This window comes from Protopterus annectens, chromosome 15.part0, assembly GCF_019279795.1.
Source record: "Protopterus annectens isolate FY-2018-M chromosome 15.part0, PAN1.0, whole genome shotgun sequence".
In the NCBI taxonomy this organism is placed as follows: domain Eukaryota; kingdom Metazoa; phylum Chordata; order Ceratodontiformes; family Protopteridae; genus Protopterus; species Protopterus annectens.
In genome coordinates, this window is record NC_056749.1 from 181,018,017 (window position 1) to 181,037,397 (window position 19,381).

Below are 19,381 nucleotides of genomic sequence, written 5' to 3' on the forward strand. Positions count from 1 at the left end.
GCAGAGGAAGAGCAGCTTTAGGATGTGATAAGGAGATTTATTATTAGGTAAATTAGTAGTAGTGGCAGTGGGTTAGCCAGGAGAGATACATGTGCAAGAGCTAACCTTGGCACAGAAACTTTTTTAGGGAATATTTAAACAGATGAATACTTGCTAGTAGTCTGATGTTCAGGGGGATGTTATTCCAAAGCATGGCAACAGTGTGAGTATAGGAAATGCCCTATAGATTTACTGGTTTTATAGATAGCAATTACTTACTGTTCCAAAGATCGTAGTGAATTATTGGATAAATACTGAGTAAGAGTGGATCTGATTGGTGGGCATGATGAAGGGTTATGTATCATATGAGATGAAGAAGATGTGTACACTAGAGTTATTGTGGTAGTTTAAGCCTGTTTAATATTTAAGAGTTTGACAATGATGTGACTTATAGTGTGTGTTAGCTGCAAACCAGGCAACTTTGTTGTATCACAATTCAAGTTTAGAATTGAGAGGTGTGTAGATTTGCAAGGATAGGTGCAGCATACAATAGGGAAGGAAGAAGATATGCACTTGCCAGTGTAGCTTTAATTTGTGTGGTAAGGTATTCTTTTGAATGGTAGAGCATACCCACTTTGTGGTATTTTTATTTTTTTATGAAGGTTTGAATATACAAGTCAAATTTCAGTGATGGAACAAAGGATTATTGTATAGATTAATTTATTAAGATAGGACATGCTAGTGAGTCAGATGCTATCTTAAGGAATTCAGACAGGAGATTGTCTGCATGGCTGAAGTTTTCTTAGTATATGCTTTATTAAGAGGTAGAGATAGGTTGTAAGGCAGAGGTAGATGTACGGGGTGAAATTGGTTTGAGTACAGTGGGAACAAGCTACAGTCACATTGTTAGTAAGGGTGGTTATAATGTAAATGAAATGTGTGTTAAGTGTAGCTGCAGTTTCTAATGGAGAGAGTTTGGGGCAGCGGTTAGGAGAAGAGCATGCTCCTGGTTGTAAGACCTTCTTAATGGAGGACCTATATTTTTTGTGTTATGTTTTTGACTGAGTTGTGCAGGAGTATAGTATGTTTTTCTATCACTATTAAAATGTTTTTCTAATAAGGTTTCATAGGTACTTATAGTTTTGTAGGAGAGTTAGATATTTTCCATTCTTTCTATAGTCTATCTCTGTGTTTCATTAGCTTTTTGCAGGTAAAGTGTAACCAGAGTGAGAGTTTAGCTTTTGTTCTTCTACTTCAAGTAAGGGTAGAACTATTTAGTGTAGTTAGGAATAGAGTGTTTAATAAAGAAACAGTGTTATCTTGTGTTAGGGTTTTGACTCAGGACCGGTTAAGGGATTTAAAAATGTTGTTAAAATCATCTCTGTTGAAATTTGTAAGGTTATGGGTTTCTTTGATTAATGATTGCATGGTATGTTGCGTAGCCTAATGTTTGAACATACCTGAGATTGTGATCACGGAGTATATCTCGGAGGACTTCTGGAGATGAATAGAGATTTGGATGGGAAAAAAGAATCTAACCCACCATGAAGCCTGAATTTTTTATTTGTTATGAGTGTTGTATGTTATAAGTTGTGTAATACCAAAGAGGTTGATACTATTTAATAGGAATCTGTTACAAGGTTCTGCCAATCAAATTTTATATCACATACAATAATGATTTCATATGGTATGTTAGTGGCTATCCCAGAAAGGAGTTCTTCTACTATGGAAATATTGTTAAGAGGCAGAATGCAATAATACAGAGCTGTTTATGAGTATACAGTTTGAGTAAAATGGTGAGGATCTCAGTATTATGAAATATTGGTGGAATGATGGGAGAGGCGGTTAGTGTAATATTGTTGTGGGATAGAATAGCATCACCTTTCTTTTTGTATTGTCTATCTAATCTGATGATGTCATTATTTTTTATGAGGTTTGAGACATGTCTTGGTTAGGATTGTAGTATCTGGGGAATATTGTATAACCCAGGGTTGGAATCTGATTATTTTTATTAAGCGCACTATAGATGTTTATGGAGTAAATTGAGTTTTTTTATACATTTGGGATTGTTTTCTGAAATGAGGAAGATGAGGAGTGTCTTGTACTATAAAAGTACATGAAGTGGGGGTGGGTAGGAATTGGGGTTAGGGTAGAGAAGAGGAAACAGCCCAAGCATTATTGAGGGAAAATAGAGTGAGGTTAGCTGGAATCAAGTGCTGCCCACTTAGTAAACAAAGAAAACAACCTATTGATCATTACCTAGATTAGCAGATGTAAGAAAATCATAGAGAAAAAGAAATATTTTTGTTGGTTTGTTTCTAATTGCAACAGTAGGTTGTTAAGGCATTCAAGAAATCTCGCTAGTTCAAATCATAAATATATACACATGCATGCATATACACACACACACACACACACACACACACACACACACACACACACACACACACACACACACACACACACACTGTAATATCACTGCCTTTGATGCTTGAAGATCTTAGAAATGTGTGGGTTCTACTCCTACACCAGTTGCTTGGATTCATATTCCAGTAGTTACACTACTACTGTGGGATGGTTGTGTATTCCTGAGATACTGTCATTCTGATATGATGTCAAACTAGGGTCCCATATGTTTCAGTGGGGCCTCTTCATAAAGTTGGCTTACCACTTCATCAATGTTCAAAACAGGGAGACAAAAACATCAGAAGTTTACAGTCGTGATGGACGGAGCCTAGATGGCCAACTGAGAGCAGTGAATTTTGAGAGCTTCATAAACTAGCATAATAATATAGGAACATTTTATTATTTTCAAGTTTAAAATGTCAGAAATCTATAGATAAACTAGTAAACTACATAAATATCAATGTTGGTAGAGCTATACAAAAATGTTCCTGTCAAGTAACTTGGAGATATACTGAATCACTAAATATGAACAACTCAAGGAATTCTTACCCAGATTCTACTTTGAAAAAATAACTGCAATTGATGACATCTACCTTACAGGAACTATCTTTGAAGATGTGCAGCTTTAAAAATGACTTAGAAAACCTCAAATTAAATTTTCAAAAACAGACTAATACTCTTAAGGAACTATTGCAGCAACACCAAACACAAATAACAAATATAGAGAATTATCTAAATAATATTGAAGGGAGACTCAAAGAGGAAGAATTCCAAAAAGAAATTCTGCTTAAACTGAATACATGGGTGCTTAACAAAATATATGACTTAGAAAACAGTGAAAGGAGAAACAACATAAGGATCTTTGGTCTATCTGAAAAAACTGAAGGGGGAAGACATTATTTCATTCTTAACAACTGGATTTTTAGACTTGAAAGAGGGACTTTCATTTGAAATTGAAAGGGTGCATAGACCACTGAGGAAACCCACTTCTAACTCAAGAAATACTCCACCTAGATCCATAGTTATATATTTTTTTCATTTCTGGACAAGGAACTAATATTAAAATCTGCTTGGGGAAAATCACCCTTAAAATACAATCAAAGCCTGATAAGGTTTGATAATGATTATTCTTCCAGAATACTAGAACAAAGGAAAAAAGTCTGGCCAATAATAAAACTGTTGAAACAAAACAACATTAAAGCACAGCTGGCCTTTCCAGCCAAGATAAAAATACTTTTTACCAATGAGATAAGAACCTTTAATGACTTAGAAGAAGCTACTATATTCATCAAAAACAACAACATAGTGTCTATCCCAGAAGAAATGGAATGGATGGCCCACACTCTTAAAAGAATCAAAGAAACAAATCCTTGGACTGATGCTAAAAATAAGAAACAAAAAACTGATTCCAAGATAGCTGTCCCAAAAAAATAACTCTTACAACTACATCTCTCAAAGTATCAACTGATATGGTATATCACTTGTCATCTGTTTTTATTTAAAAAAAAGGAGGGATTCTTAAACAACTGACAAACGGTAATGATTTATTCAAAATGTTCAAAGAGTCTAATAATTCTTCACAAACAAAGATAGGTCAAGATGAGTTACTTAAGCAATAACCGGTGATGTGGTGTTGTATATTGAAGATTTATTCACGGTTGGCATGGTTTAATCATGAAGGTGAAGCCCGAGTGATTAAATAAAGTCAGCCATGGGTAAATTTCAATATATCACAACCACAGAGTTGCCATTATACAATGACATTATTTAAGAAAAAAAATACTTACTTTTCTTAAATAATGTCTTTGTATAACGGCACTGTTCATCCGCCAGTGGTTATACTGCTTCCTTGTGTTGATGTACTCCGTATGCATATGGGACTTGCATTCCTACACATACCCAGTACATCAATGCTTTGAAACAGAAGCAAGGGAGAAAAGAAAGTCTTCATTGCTCTGTTTTTTCTTTTTTTTTTTTTATTTATTAAAAAAACAAATTTTGGACACTATACCAACGGAAAAATGTCCGGGGTATTTACTGATACTGATACAACGTGCATGCTGGCAAATCAGAGTGCATGTTTTGGAATATTAATGGTGGGTCATTGTATAATATTTACATTATATATAAGCCAAACAAAGCAACATATAATACAAACATAGACATTTCTATTCCCCTACTTGAACTCAGTGAATACTTATCTTGTTCATTTTTCATTGATTTTACTTATAATAATTTAAGTAATTAATTAATTCAACAAGGTACCATTCATCAGAGTTCAGACTCAAATGTAACAAATTAACATCATATATAACAGCAGTAAAAGTAGAGTGTTTTGAAAAAAATGCTGTCATGGAAACTTATGCCTTCTTCAGTTAAAGTATGATTTAGAAATGTCATGTATATCCTGGTTAAATAATAGTAGCAAGCTATTAGCACAAATGTCATCATTATTCTGTCTAAATATAGTTAATATCAATTATGGCAGGTATCACAGCTATGAGTGCTGTTTGATCAATCCTGATATGGTGTGTAGCTGCAGCTGTGTCTGGCAGCTAGCACAAATATTATTATTCTGTCTAACCATAGTTAATATCAATTATAGCAGGAATCATAGCTTCGAGTGCTGTTTGATCAATCCTGATATGGTGTGTGTGAATGCAGCCGTGTCTGGCAGCTAGTACAAATGTCATTATTATTCTGTCTAAACATAATTAATATTAATTATGGCAGGTATCATTGCTTTGAGTGCTGTTTGATTAAGCCTGACATGGTGTATGTGGATGCAGCTGTGTCTGGCAGCCGTTATATGTTGCCATTTTCATCTCTGGGAAGCTGTGGGTTGCAGCTTGTGATTGAGGTTTACTGATGATTGTATATTAGAAAGAGCCTTTGGTGTTTTAGCCTGTCTCCAGGGGAAGGGGGTGGATAGAACTGTGATTTGGGATATTTTGGCAGAGAATTGTTTGTTTGTACGTCTGCTGAGTGAGAGGTGAAAGGGTTGGAGGAGTGTGTTGTATCTTGTGGCGGCTTGTTGGGAGTTTATTTTTTTGATCTGTTTGCTCTCTGTTCATTTCCTGCCTGCTGACTCATTGAAAGAGAGGGAATTTAGGCTTGAAGTTGCAGTGAAGTGAAGCTTTGGTTCAGGTGCATCATGAGCCTCTGGTATGCAGTACACAGACACACTAACAGAAACAGAGGCTTTCAGGTTGCTATGGTAACCGAGACGGAGTGACGATAATACTTAACAGCTCTGAGAAGCCTCCGAGATGATTCTCGGCAATGACATTTTTGGTTTTAAAAAAATATATATAATAAAAGGGCTGTTTTAAACCACATGAACACATATTGATGGTCTCCCAACACTTTGTTTAGCTCATTAAGTTAATTCTTGATAAAATAAATAAATAAAAATAATAACAGCAATTTTATATTTAAAATGTATTTTGGTCCAAACACATTAAGGATTTACATAAGAGTGGAAGTCTGAGTTATTGTGAAAGACTAAGAGCACTTGTTCTTGTGCAGTACCCTTTGCAATGGTCTGGGAGGTAAGCTTGCTCAGATGTGTTGGGCATATGGGGATAGCTGATTCTAGGGGTGTTTGGGGCTGTCACGAAGTGCTAGAGAGTCATCAGATTTCCTTTGTGGAAATATCTGTGGGAATGGAAGGTGTGCTGAGTGGTTCGCTGGTAGACTGGCCACTGCATGGAACAGGCTGATAAAATGGAACAGGACAACTATTGGTTTGGATATTTTAAGAATAGCCTGGAAATACACCACATGAACTAGTGAATGGTATTCTGGCAGAACTGGATGGGCATTGTTGCCTGTGCTTGAAGTACTGATATGTGTGTATGTAAGGATGGAAATATAACAAAAAACTAGAAGGGTCTCATAATTTAAAGTCTATGGACTGTATAAACATGCTTGGAAGGAGCTAATAATAAGAATAAATCTTACAACCTGTGGTCTGTCAAACAACTAAGCAACAGCCAAAAAAAACCCCACACAATAGTTATGTAATGTATGATTTTAGTAAATCTAGACATAAAATATATAATTGACATATAAGATGAAGCAGTCTGCTGAATTTAGGTACTAACAACAGGATTTAATAACATGGGCTTGTGTATAATAACACTACTGTCTTAACTTGTCATAAATGACATACACTACACTGAACATCAAGGGGAAGTATGATGATTTTCTCATATAAGTAAATGTGCATAACAAGTCATATAATTGCTTTAACTTGAATTGTGGTTTTGTAATACATCTTGACCATACGTAATACTTAAGCTGTTACCAAGGTAACTAAAGTTTTATACATGACATCAAACTGACAAAGTTGTTCAAGGGAAACAATAGAAGCCTGAACTAGGAATGTCACAGAATGTAACAATCACATTCTGAACAAATAGTATTAAATTGACAATAATCACTCAGTTTAACCTTTGCTGATTATACAAAATAAAATGTTGCCATTTAAATCTAAAAATTTTCAGTATATGCCATAAAATGGCAATTTATGAATATGAAAAGGGAACTTGTAATCATTAATCACAATAAGTGAATTTGTTGTTTTTAACCTAGAATTTCACTCATTTTATAATAAGAAATGACAGATATGAAAATCCTTATGTGTAGGAAATGGGGGGAAGAGGGATGCACTGATAATTAAAATGCACTAACTTTCATCAGTGTTTACATAAAACAAACTTGAAGTTTAAGTAAGTTAGCAACAAACAATGTGATTACTTAAATGCTAGAAAACAATTAAATATAACTTCTGATATATCCAGCAAAATACATTGTATTATAAACATTAGGTATAAATATTATTACCATCTATTTATATTAAGTAATAAGTTTTGAAAGACTTCACCATTAAGGGTGAATATGTTAAATAACTGTGTGCTATAATCTTTTCCTGAAGTTTTATATATGATACATCCTACTTTACTATGATCGAATTGCTTGTCATCTATCTTTCATGTAAATATTAATTGCTTATACAATAAGTAGACATTTATATTGTATTATAATTCTGCCTAATCTACAATAGTACTATATATGTTCAAAATAATATAAATATTGCTTATTCCTATTACAAATATTCTCCATATGATAATTCAATGTATGGTGCTCAGATGTTCTGGATTGTCAAGGTATTAGTGATAATCTGATGGATTTAGGTTTATCCATCAGATTAGGAATGGTTTTCATTCCATGGCTAGTCTGGATCTTAGTTTTGTTAACATTTATTAATTTAAATTTATTTCACAAAAAGATTTTTAGTATGCCTGACCAAAACATTACTTTACTGGTAAACACTCAAAGTATAAAACTGATAATTTCCTTTAAAAGCTGAAACATATACTTTATAGTTATCAGAGGAAAATGTTTAATAGTCACAATAAAACAAAATATATATAGTCTAAATAACCTAAGATGGATTTAACTTTATTATCTTTAAATACCAATGGCTTAAACAATCCTAGCAAGAGATCAAATCTACTAAAATATTTAAAACCGAACAAAGCACAAATTGTCTTCCTTCAAGAAACTCATTTCAAAACAAATGGCAATTACAAATGGAATCCTAAGGAATATATGATATTGGCACAATCCACTTATAAGACAAAGACAAAAGGGTTAACAATTTTATGGAAAACAAATGTGATTAACCCAGAAATCATTTATAAGTATGAAGATAAAGAAGGCATTATGGCATGAGTAATAGTTAAATATAATAACATATGAACCCTAGCCAATCTATACTGATTCCCAGGCACTGGATCAGGAACTGGTAAAAAAACACTTGGATTTCATTTCCAATAATTTTAAAGGCAACTTAATATTAGGAGGAAATTTTAAATGTATATTTGATATTTCTGAAACTACAAATAAAAGACCACTATGTACATCTGCTGTATTAAACGCTTTATACAAGTGGGTAGAATCATTTAATTTTGTAGATACTTTCAAATTTAAAGAAGATAAATCTTTGTTGTTTTCCCATCAAGATCACAGATTTGGTACCCAAACTAGAACAGATAAAATATTTGCTGCCCATGACTTACACTCTAAAATCATTAATTTCTCAATCACTCCCTGCCCCTTTTCAGTCCACAATTCATTGACACTATTTATTGATTTTACATTTGTTGACCAGGATAGTCCGACTGGATCGATGTCCATTTTCATCAGAGGCCCGGGGAGATAAGCTCCAACATATGCAAAATAAATTTAATAACTAATAAGACATAATTACATGTACAGTATTTCCAAAAATACATAGATAAATATGAAATAGACAAGATTACAGGTTAGAAGTTACCCCTGGTTGTAGTCAGGAGAAAATTAACAATACATAGTTAACTAGATAATTCACCTTCATGTTGAGAGCTTAGCCAGGCTTGTTGCAGTGGCATAGCCAGTTTAATGCCATATGTTGTTTGATTTTAGCTTTAAATTGGCCTAGGGAGGAGAGCAAAGTAATATTGTCTGGAAGTACATTCCAGGCTCTACCTGCTGAGTTTGCAAAGAGGGCATTACCAGCTGCATTGTTAATTTTGCCTAAATTTGTAGCTTATTTGAGGATTGGAGCAGTCTTGGATTGTTATGGGGGAGGATAATATTTCTGAAGGCTGGTGTATTATCTGGGTTATAGAGGATTTTGTTGGCCATGATCAGCAGATTATATTCGATTAGATTGGGAAGTTTCAGCCACACAAGCTGTTTGAGATTGATGCAGTGGTGGGCTCTAAATGACAGGCCTGTGGCAAACCTGGCAATGTGATTGTAATAGGTTGAGAGTCTATTAAGTTCAAATTTGTTTAGATTGCAGAGAAGGGGGAGGCATATAAGAGTGTTGAAAGAAGGTGGGAGTGAGCAATGGTCATCTTAGATGGAGGGATAAGGAAGGCTTTAATTCTATAGAGTGACCCAAGTTTTTTATTGATGTTCTTGATTGTTTGATTTACATGTAGGTCAAATTTTAAGTTATTGTCAATAATGATGTCCAGTAATTTTTTATGGGGGTCGGGGGAGATAACTGTCCCATCCTTTGCATTTATGGTGAAGGAGAAGGGAGCAGACTTTTAAGTTGGTGAGAATAAGAGCATTTTAGTTTTTTTGGGATTAAGTAACAGCCAATGCTTGGAGAGACAATTTTCTATGGTATAAAAGGTAGACTGGGTAGCAGCCCTCAAGTCTGTGGAATATGTAGCTGAGCAGATCAGGGTGGAGTCGTCAGCATATTGGATACAGCTGACATGTGGTATGATAGTAGGCAAGTAATTAATAAAGATGGAAAACAGTAGGGGTCCTAATATGGACCCTTGTGGTACTCCAAGGGTGTTTGGTAATAGATTAGAGAGCTGGTTCTGCCAGAGGACATCCTGTTGTTTCCCATTAATGTAGGATGTAAACCAAAGGAGGGCTTTAGAATCTAGACATAAAGTTTGCAGGGTATGAATCAGAAGTTGGTGATCAACCATATCAAATGCCTTAAATAGATCCAAGAAGAGGGCAGAGGATGTGTGATTATTGTTACAGTTATTATTTATGGTATTGGTAAAAGTAATTAGGGATGAGGTTGTGCTATGGTGTGGATGGAAACCATGCTGGGTATCAGCCATGAGGTGATTTTGGATTATGTGGTGCATGAATTGTTTGTGTATACATTTTTCCATAATCTTTGCAAGTGGAGAGAGTATAGCTATGGGTCTATAATTGGAGTATTCAGTAGAGAAACATCCTTTCTATAGTGGGACATTTTCCAAATGGTGGGAATTTTAGCTTCTGATAGGGTACAATTGATTAGAATTTTGATTGGATAGGCAATGGCATCAGCTGATATTTGCAGGTACTCAGCGGGGAGTTAGTCAGCAGAGAGTGTGGTGGGTTCTAATTTTTTGATAAAATTATGGATAAGTGATGTGGCCACTGGTTTGAAGCTAAATGAGAGTTGTTTTTTAGAGGTAGAAAAATCAGGGCCAGGGGAGCTGGGAGGTAATTGGGTGGCTAGTGCTTGAATTGTTTCAGTAAAGAAATGGTTGAAGCTGTCAGCGATCTCCTCTGGGGGGTTATCAGTAGTGGCAGTGGGGATAGGTGTGGATGTTTTTCCAGGATGAAGTAGGTTGTTCAGTCCAGCCCAGAACTTCTGGGGATTGTTCTGGTTAGCTGTCTGTAACTTACAGTATTGTTTTTTGTCTTGTAAAATAAATCTTTTAGTTTCATTCCTAGCATGCCTGTATGTAACATGATCTTGGGGGTCTTTAGTGAAGTGCCATGTAGCCCAGAGTTTATGTCTGCTGGTAATTTTTAGTCTAGACTCTAAAAAGCCATGGTGCAGTTTTTCCTTTTGTTCGCTTTAACAACGAACAAAACGAACACTTCAACAGAAGTAACATTGTATAATTTATTGTAGCTCTTAAAGTATACTCCCCTGCTAGGGCATCCAGCAGCCATTACCATCCTTTTCTCCTTCCTAGCCCACTTTCTCTCCTATACCCTTCTAAATACATAATATTCTTCCCTCCTCCTCAAATTCCAATTCCAATACCTACTACCTCCTAAAGGGAACTATTGTAGCTAATTCGAAATTGGCCACTAGGTGGCACCTTTGTCCTAAACTATCTTTCTGTCTTAAAACTCTTCTCTCAGGAACATAGTATCTCAAGCTCATAGAGTTATAGTCCTACTCTATCCCTATATCTTCTTACACTGTATCAGTTAACTATACTCCGTCTATCCCCACTATCAAGACTAACATCTCCCACCTTTCTCCACCTTATACTTACCTTAACAAACAGCTCCCCACTGATTGTTCTTCTAGGGCTCACTCCTTATGTGGCTCTACCCACTCCGTTCGCCCTGCGGGCTTACTCTTCTCCCCTACCTTGCCCCCAAATCTCACCCGCCCCCAGTGCTACTACATTTATACACACTAACCACACCCCCTGTCAGTACAAGCAATCACATAGAACAACCCCTCAAAGTGCTACAGCCTACCTCCCACCATTCAATCTCTATCAGCACCCATCCCTGTATACTTACCTACACACTACACTTCTACAATGTCACCTAACACTACCTATATACACTTTAAACCCTTACTCCTACTATCACTTCTACCTGTTTTAGCTATACCCTATCTACTTACTTCCTATGAACACCTCAACTACCTACACTTTCATAACCCCATGAAACAAACCTCCACACCAACATTCATCATCCCTCATAGCCACAATTACACATCCTATCCACCAAAGTATTTATCATCCAAATTTCATAAGCTCACTCATATCACATACTACAGCCCTAGAGCTAGAAAAACCCATAACCTAACATGTAAAGGATTAATACTCACTTTGGCAATACAAGTCTACTCCCTAACTGATGGTGATATACACCCAAACCCTGGCCAAAATTCTATCACTTCCATCAAGCCTAGCACCCCAAATTCTTCTAATGCACACCTGGTCAACAGACCATCCAACTCTCTCCTGATAGCCCATCTCAATATTCGAAGCATAAACAATAAAGTTGTTCACCTACATGACCTCATGGATGTACATTCATTTGACATCCTCTGCCTCTCTGAAACATGGCTCAAACCAACCATACAAGATACTTGCAGTTATTCCCCCTGGTTACAGCATCCGGACACTGGACTGTAACTCAGAGAAAGGTGGAGGAGTAGCTATCTTATATAATTCTGAATTACAAATCACCTCCATTGAATCTAAACCGGCCCTAACTAGCAACGCAGAAATTCTTATCTCTAAAGTTCAACTTAACAAATGTAAATCCAGTTACATAATCTGTACTTACCTTCCCCCAGGCAACAATATCAAAACCTTAGAAGCTATCCTACGTTGGCAGTCCACCACCTACCCACAAGAAACCATAATACTTGGTGACTTTAATATAAACTGGATGTCTTGCACATCAGAACAGCTTTCTACCCACATCAACCTACATGGTTTTGTACAAACCATTACAGTCCCCACTAGAACCAATAAACATAATAATAATGACAGCACCCTAGATTGGATTCTCACAAACAGTCAAAACCAATCTTACAAAGTAGGGACCCTCCCAGAAGACATAAGTGATCACTCACTCACCTTCTTAATCAGGTATAAGACTGATAACCCAAACTCAACCATATATAAGAAAATAAGATGTAATAAAAATGTTAACCCTGACAGATTTCAAAAAGAACTTGCAGCTTGCAACTGGTCACCCCTGAAGCACCTACCATTATAAAAAGCTGTTAAATACTTTAACTCTAAATTTTTAACCATTCTAGACTACCATGCCCCAACTCGTATAGTAAGAAGTAGGTCTAAACCAGCCCCTTGTCTCACCAAAACTACCAAACAAAAAATCCTCCATAGAAACAACCTCTGGGCTAGCTGGCATACAACCAAAAACCTGGCAGATCAACTAAAATTTAGACAATTAAGAAATGAAACTAAAAAAGCCATATTGTCAGATAAAAGAAACTATTACTGCCACCTCCAAGAAACCCGCCAAAATAAACCTGAAAAAATCTGGTCAGGTATAAATAAACTCTTGCACCCAGGTCGCTCAATCACACCCACCCCCTCAGGTTCCAATCTCCTCAGCTCTAACTAAATTGCCAATTCTTTTAACACTTTCTTCACAGACACCATTCAATCTTTGGCCAATCAGCTATCCCCTGACACTACATCTCCTTCCAATATTGTCCCTAACAGCCCCCCAATATTTAAATTCCAACCCGTTCCTACATACTTTGTCTGCACCCTTATCAAGAAACTTAAACCCACCACCCTCTCTGCAGATCTACTACCTGCAGAATGCATGCAAAAAGCAGCCAAAGCTATAGCCTACTCCATATCCATCCTCATTAACAGAACTATTTCTGAAGGAACTATTCCATCTATCTGGAAAATCTCACATGTCATCCCCCTGCATAAAGTTGGTAATTCCAAAGATTTTTCTAGCTATAGGCCTATAGCCATATTATCCCCTCTGGCAAAAATCATGGAGAAGTGCATTCATAAACAACTATTAAAACACCTCCTAGAAAACAACCTACTAGCTACCTGCCAACATGGATTCAGACCATTTCACAGCACCTCTTCTGCTCTTCTTTCCTTCACCAATGTCATTAATAAACACCATAATATCAATACTCTATCCTCAGCCCTCTTCATTGATCTGTCAAAAGCCTTCGACATGGTCAACCACCAGCTACTCATAAACATACTTAGAAACATCTCACTGGATCTACTTGCTATACAATGGTTCCAATCCTATCTAAATAACAGGTAACAGGCTGTACTATGGGAGAACAACTTGTCTTCCCACCTACTAATTGCCCTTGGTGTCCCTCAAGGCTCCATATTGGGTCTTCTCCTCTTTTCTATTCTTACTAATGACCTACACTCTGTATTACCTCAAGCCACCTGTATCCAATATGCGGATGACTCCACACTAATATGCTCAGCCTCTTCACTATCACAAGTTCATTCCCTAACCCAAGACATGTTTAACACAGTAGAGAATTGGCTTCTTCAACAATGTCTTATCCTGAACCGAAAAAACAAAAAAAAACAAAAATGCTACTATTTACTCCCACCCACAGAGCCCCCCCCCAACTGCATTTCACAGTCACATCTAGTAATGGTACAATCATATCTCCGGACTCTACTACAAAACTACCCGGAGTACTAATTGACAACAACCTCACCTTCGAGCCACATATTAACAACACTATAAAAACAGTAAACAAAAAACTAGGTTCCCTCTATAGGATCAAACCCTTTCTTACCCCACTAGCCAGGACCACCATTGCCCGGACCCACCTTATCTCAACCCTACTATATGCATCCCCTATCTATACCAAACTATGCAAAAGCAATCCGAACAAGCTGGCTAGCTCCTACAATAATATTGCCAGATTTGCAACTGGGTCTACATATAGAACCCATCATTGTAACAATCTTAATCAACTAGGGTGGTTAGAATTGCCAAATCTTATTCTATCAAACCAGCTAACTATTGCCCATAAGATACTGTTTCATCCTTCAACTACTCCAATACTAACTAACCTAATCACCCCCTACAATAACCTGAAGACCCTGCCCTCATCAAATAAATTACTGGTAAAGATAAGTAAAACCAACAATCTGGCTGGAGACTCTCTGTTCTCTAACACAGTGGGTAAAACCTGGAATTCCCTCCCTAATGATCTAACCTCCTTACCTTCAATTACCCTATTTAAATGCAAACTCAAACCATACCTTAAATTGCACTGGCTATGCATCTGTGCAAACCCAGACTAACTACCTCCACTGTCTTCAAACACTCATCTTCTCACTCACACAAACTATTTTTTACTAACATTATTGTTTGTATAACCTTTTTAAATTTCAAATAGTGCTCAATTTCACTTACCTTATATTTTGTTATATGTATATCCATATGTGTTATGTAGCTTAGAAGATTTTTTCCTTACTCTTAAGCCAAAATGTAATTTACTAGTAAAATTTGCTAAATCTTATTAATAAACTTATGTTATTGTGATTCTATTCTGAAGTGTGGAGCTTTTCTCCCCGGGCCTCCACTGAAAATGGACATATATCCAGTTGGACTAGCCCGGTCAACAAATGTAAAATAAAAATAAAATAAAATAAAATAAATAAAAATTTAAGCGGATAGGTGCATGTTGATCTAGAATTTCAAGAAATGTATTGTTGAAATAGGAAACAGCCTCCTCTAAGGGGAGGTGCTTTAGCATAGACCAGTTACAGGAGCTACATTTCAGTTGGAACTTGTCAGGGTCAAGGTCTCTTTTGCTTCTAACTTTTCTGAGTAAGGGTTGTTGTGGAATAATGGCTTTTTGCTTAACTATATAAGTGAGGAGGTGGTCACTTAGATCATTGTGGGGGGTACCAGCAGTGTACAGTTGGGGGTTACTATTTACGAGTATCCTGTCAAGTACACTTTCTTTTTGGTTGGATGTACCAAGTCTGGTGGGGGTGATTATGGTTTGAGTAAATGCATGCAGATTGATGTGGGTGAAGGGAGATTCTGAGGAACAGGAACCCTGATCAATATTAAAGTCTCCTAGGATTGGGGTTTCTTGGGGGTAATGACAAGATAGCCAGTGAAGAGTGTCTTCAAGTGTGGCTACATTATTACCTTGGGGAATATACATACAGATGATGTTGATGCTTTTATTTTTGTTGAGTTTCAATCTAGTGGCTAATATTTCAGAGTTATTAATCTGAGGTGGTTGAATAACCTCTATGGTTACATTCAACTCAGATTTATAGAGTACAGCCCCCCCCCCCTTCCTGGAAGCACGATCCAGCCTGTGTATATTATACCCCGGTGGTAACACTTCATTGTCAGTTGTGAAAGGTTTTAACCAGGTCTCAGATAAACAGAGAATCTCAGGGGAGTAGACAGCTGGGAGGGCATGCAGTTCATGTACCTTATTGTTAATGCTCCTAATGTTGAGATGACAGACCAGGAGAGAGTTAGTTGGTCTGCTGATTATATTTTTATGGTTTAGGTTACAGGTAGAAGGAGTATATGTATTGGGGGTAGATGGGCCTGGGTTGGGGAGTATGTCACCACTGAGTATAAGGCTGAGTCGATACTCAGTAATGAGCCTCAGGAGTTTAACAGTTTGTAGTATTGTTTGGATTTAGTGCTAATGTGCCGGAGTTGTTATGCTGTAAGAGTGAAAATAATGTTGAGTTGTGCCCATAGTTAATAATATGGCTAAAGGTGGGATGTTTTACAGCTAGGGGCATAGTATGGCCTGCAGGGAACTGATACTCAGTAAGCTGTTGGTTTTCATACAAAGTGAGCACATAAGTGGCTAGCAGAATGGGTAGTAAAGAGTAGTATAACATTATGTTAGAAAGGAGTTTGGTGGTTAATATCTGTAGTTTAATGACACAACAGAAGAAGTTCAGATGATCAGTATGAAGGTAGTAAAGTGGGTGGAGAAAAATGATAGTTGGAAGCTGATAGGGTGTTAAGACAGGGAGGAAAGAGTAAGATGGTAAGGCTGATAGGGTGTAGTAATAGGGGTGTGGTTAAGTCCTACAAATTTGTGAGTAATGGGGGCAGGTGGAAATTGGGGGCAGGGAGGGGCGTGGAGCAACCCCAAAGTCAGTGAGGGCGAGTGGAGCGGGGCTAACACTGACCGGAAATGGTAGACTATGGTAAGTAATTAGTGTTCAATAAATAATGCTTATTTTTGTTTTAAAATTAAATGCTTATATTTTAAACTAGATTCTTAAGATAAACTTAAAACTTCAAAATGGGTACAAACCATTAATCTCTAACTCCAGAATTCCAGTATATATAACTAAAATTAGAGAGTTCAAACCCTGGTTATTATCTGAATTATAGTTCTTCTTAGATATTAATTACACCACAGAGATAAATAAAATAATGATATGGGATTCATTAAAAGCTTACATATATGGTAAAACCCTCTCTCTCTCTCTCTCTGTCTCTGTCTCTCTCTCTCTTTCGGCTTTTCCCACTTAGGGGTCACCACAGTGGATCACCTTGTCTGCTCATGATTGGCAGTGAAGTTTTACAGTGTTGAGGTGCCAGCCCGGCACCCAACCTTCCACAGAAGGCACACACACGCATGCACTCACACCTAAGGCCAATTTTTAGCATGTCCAATCCACTTGCAGCATGTCTTTGGGGATGTAGGAGGAAACAGGAGCACTCACAGGAAACACACATGACCACAGGGAGGACATGCAGACTCCACACAGAAGACACCCCAGCCAAAGATCAAACTGGAGAGCCTCTTGCTGTGAGGTGGCAATGCTAACCACTGCACCACCGAGGCCGTCCATATGGTAAAACACTAACTCAGTATAAAAAAAAATCAGAGAATGGGATTCTGAATTATTAGATCTACAATCCAAACTTTTGTCAGTAAAAGCTGAAAAAAAATCAAAATCATTTGGAGATGAAAAAGAAAGTACAAGTATTAAACAATAAATACAATGAAATTCTAACACATAAAACAAGTTTAGCTTTATGAAAACTAAAAATTAATACCTTGCACACTTCACCCAAATATCTACATAATTTATCTACAAGAATCAAAATACAATCAAAAGCTTCTTCTTCTTCTTTCGGCTTTTCCCAGTTAGGGGTCGCCACAGCAGATCACCTGCCTGCTCATGATTGGCAGTGGAGTTTTACGGTGTTGATTTGCCAGCCCGGCAACACACACACACACACACACACACACACACACACACACACACACACACACACACACACACACACACACACACACACACACACACCTAAGGCTAATAATAATAATAATAAAGCTTTAGTATTATTAAATGTGTACGAAGGTCCTCATTTGAATGAGTCAAATATGTATCTAGTATAGACAATACTTGCAATCTCAAGGAAGTGTATAACAAGAAGATGGAATATAAACACAATATCGACTTTGGAAGACTTCTACAGCCTACTGAAGACTACAGCATTGTTGGAAATTAAAATTAAAGAATTAAGGATTCATCTTAAGCCATTTATTAACAATCCATGGAAAAAAGTCGTATTATTGATTGACACTTTACAATAACTGAACAGATACATTCTGATAACTGGATTTTTATACCTATAAAGTAATTGTTTATACAGAGCTCTGTTATAGTGTCAGGCTGATGTAAATAATATACATAGTTATTTAAGATGTTATATACAAATACTATGGAATTTATTCAACTGTATTTGAAAAATAAAAAAAATTTTGAGGAAAAAAGAAGTTTACAGTCACAAACTCTCAGAACCTTGTATTTCCTCTCTGGGAAAGTAACCACTTGGCCACCATGATGAACTCTGCCCTTTCTCTGCTGTAATGCGATCTCAAAGTTGGTATATTTAAGCAGATTAGTATGTCCCCCACTTCATTTGGTGTAATTTGCTTCCGTTTGTAATGTTATCATTGGTAGTCAAGTAGTTACTTACCCGGAGAGGAAATATGATGTTCTGGAGTTCATGATTGTAAACTTCCTATGTTTTCATCTCACTGTTTTGAACGTCGATGAAATGGTAAGTCAACGTTTTAAAGTAGACCCATTTGAGTTGCTAGTAGATATTACTAAATGGAGAGAAGAGCGGAGTAATTTTCCCAATGCACTGTCCAAACCCTGTGTCTGTATAAATGCCAACATGGACTTCTCAGGAAAATAGGCCATAAACCCAGTAGGTGGACTTCAGCTTACTGTAGAAGGCTGACTAATGCATCAGCTTCTACTGCAGCCAACCCACGATGCCTACTCCCCCCCCAGCTCTTCAGTAGAAGAGCAAAAAAATAAAAGAGCAAAACCACTAAAGTGCTTTCTGTCCGTTCTGTAATGGTACATAGAAAGGCATGCTGCAGCCAGGACAGGAAGTTTCAACTGCACCCTCTAACAAATTGTACCAAGGGCAGTTGCCTCCTTTGCCTCACCCTTCTACTAAAAGCAAAACTGCTTAACAAGTTTTATTCAGGAGAAACTGCTATGCATCTGCATATTTTTAAAGACTTAAAGAAAGGATGAAGACATCTCAAATCATCAAACAATAATCCATCCTTCTAGCCATTTTCAATACCCACTTTAGCCATGTCAGGGTCATGAGAAGCTTGACCATATCAGGGTAAGTAACAGACACAAAGCAAGATGTCAGCCCCTCCCAGGACACTCACATTGATATGTACACTACATGCATGGGCAATCAAAAGCATCTTCAGTTTATCTGTTTGCATGTCTTTGGGAAAAGGGAGGAAATTTAAGATTCTAGTGAAAACCATTGCAGACAAAGGAATTACTAGTCAGCTCTGCACAGACAGTGTCCCCATCTAGGAACCAAACTGACTGGCCATGTGCCGTATGCCAGCAGCATTAATTACCACACCATTATGCCAGCTTCAGTGATAAGTTTTAGA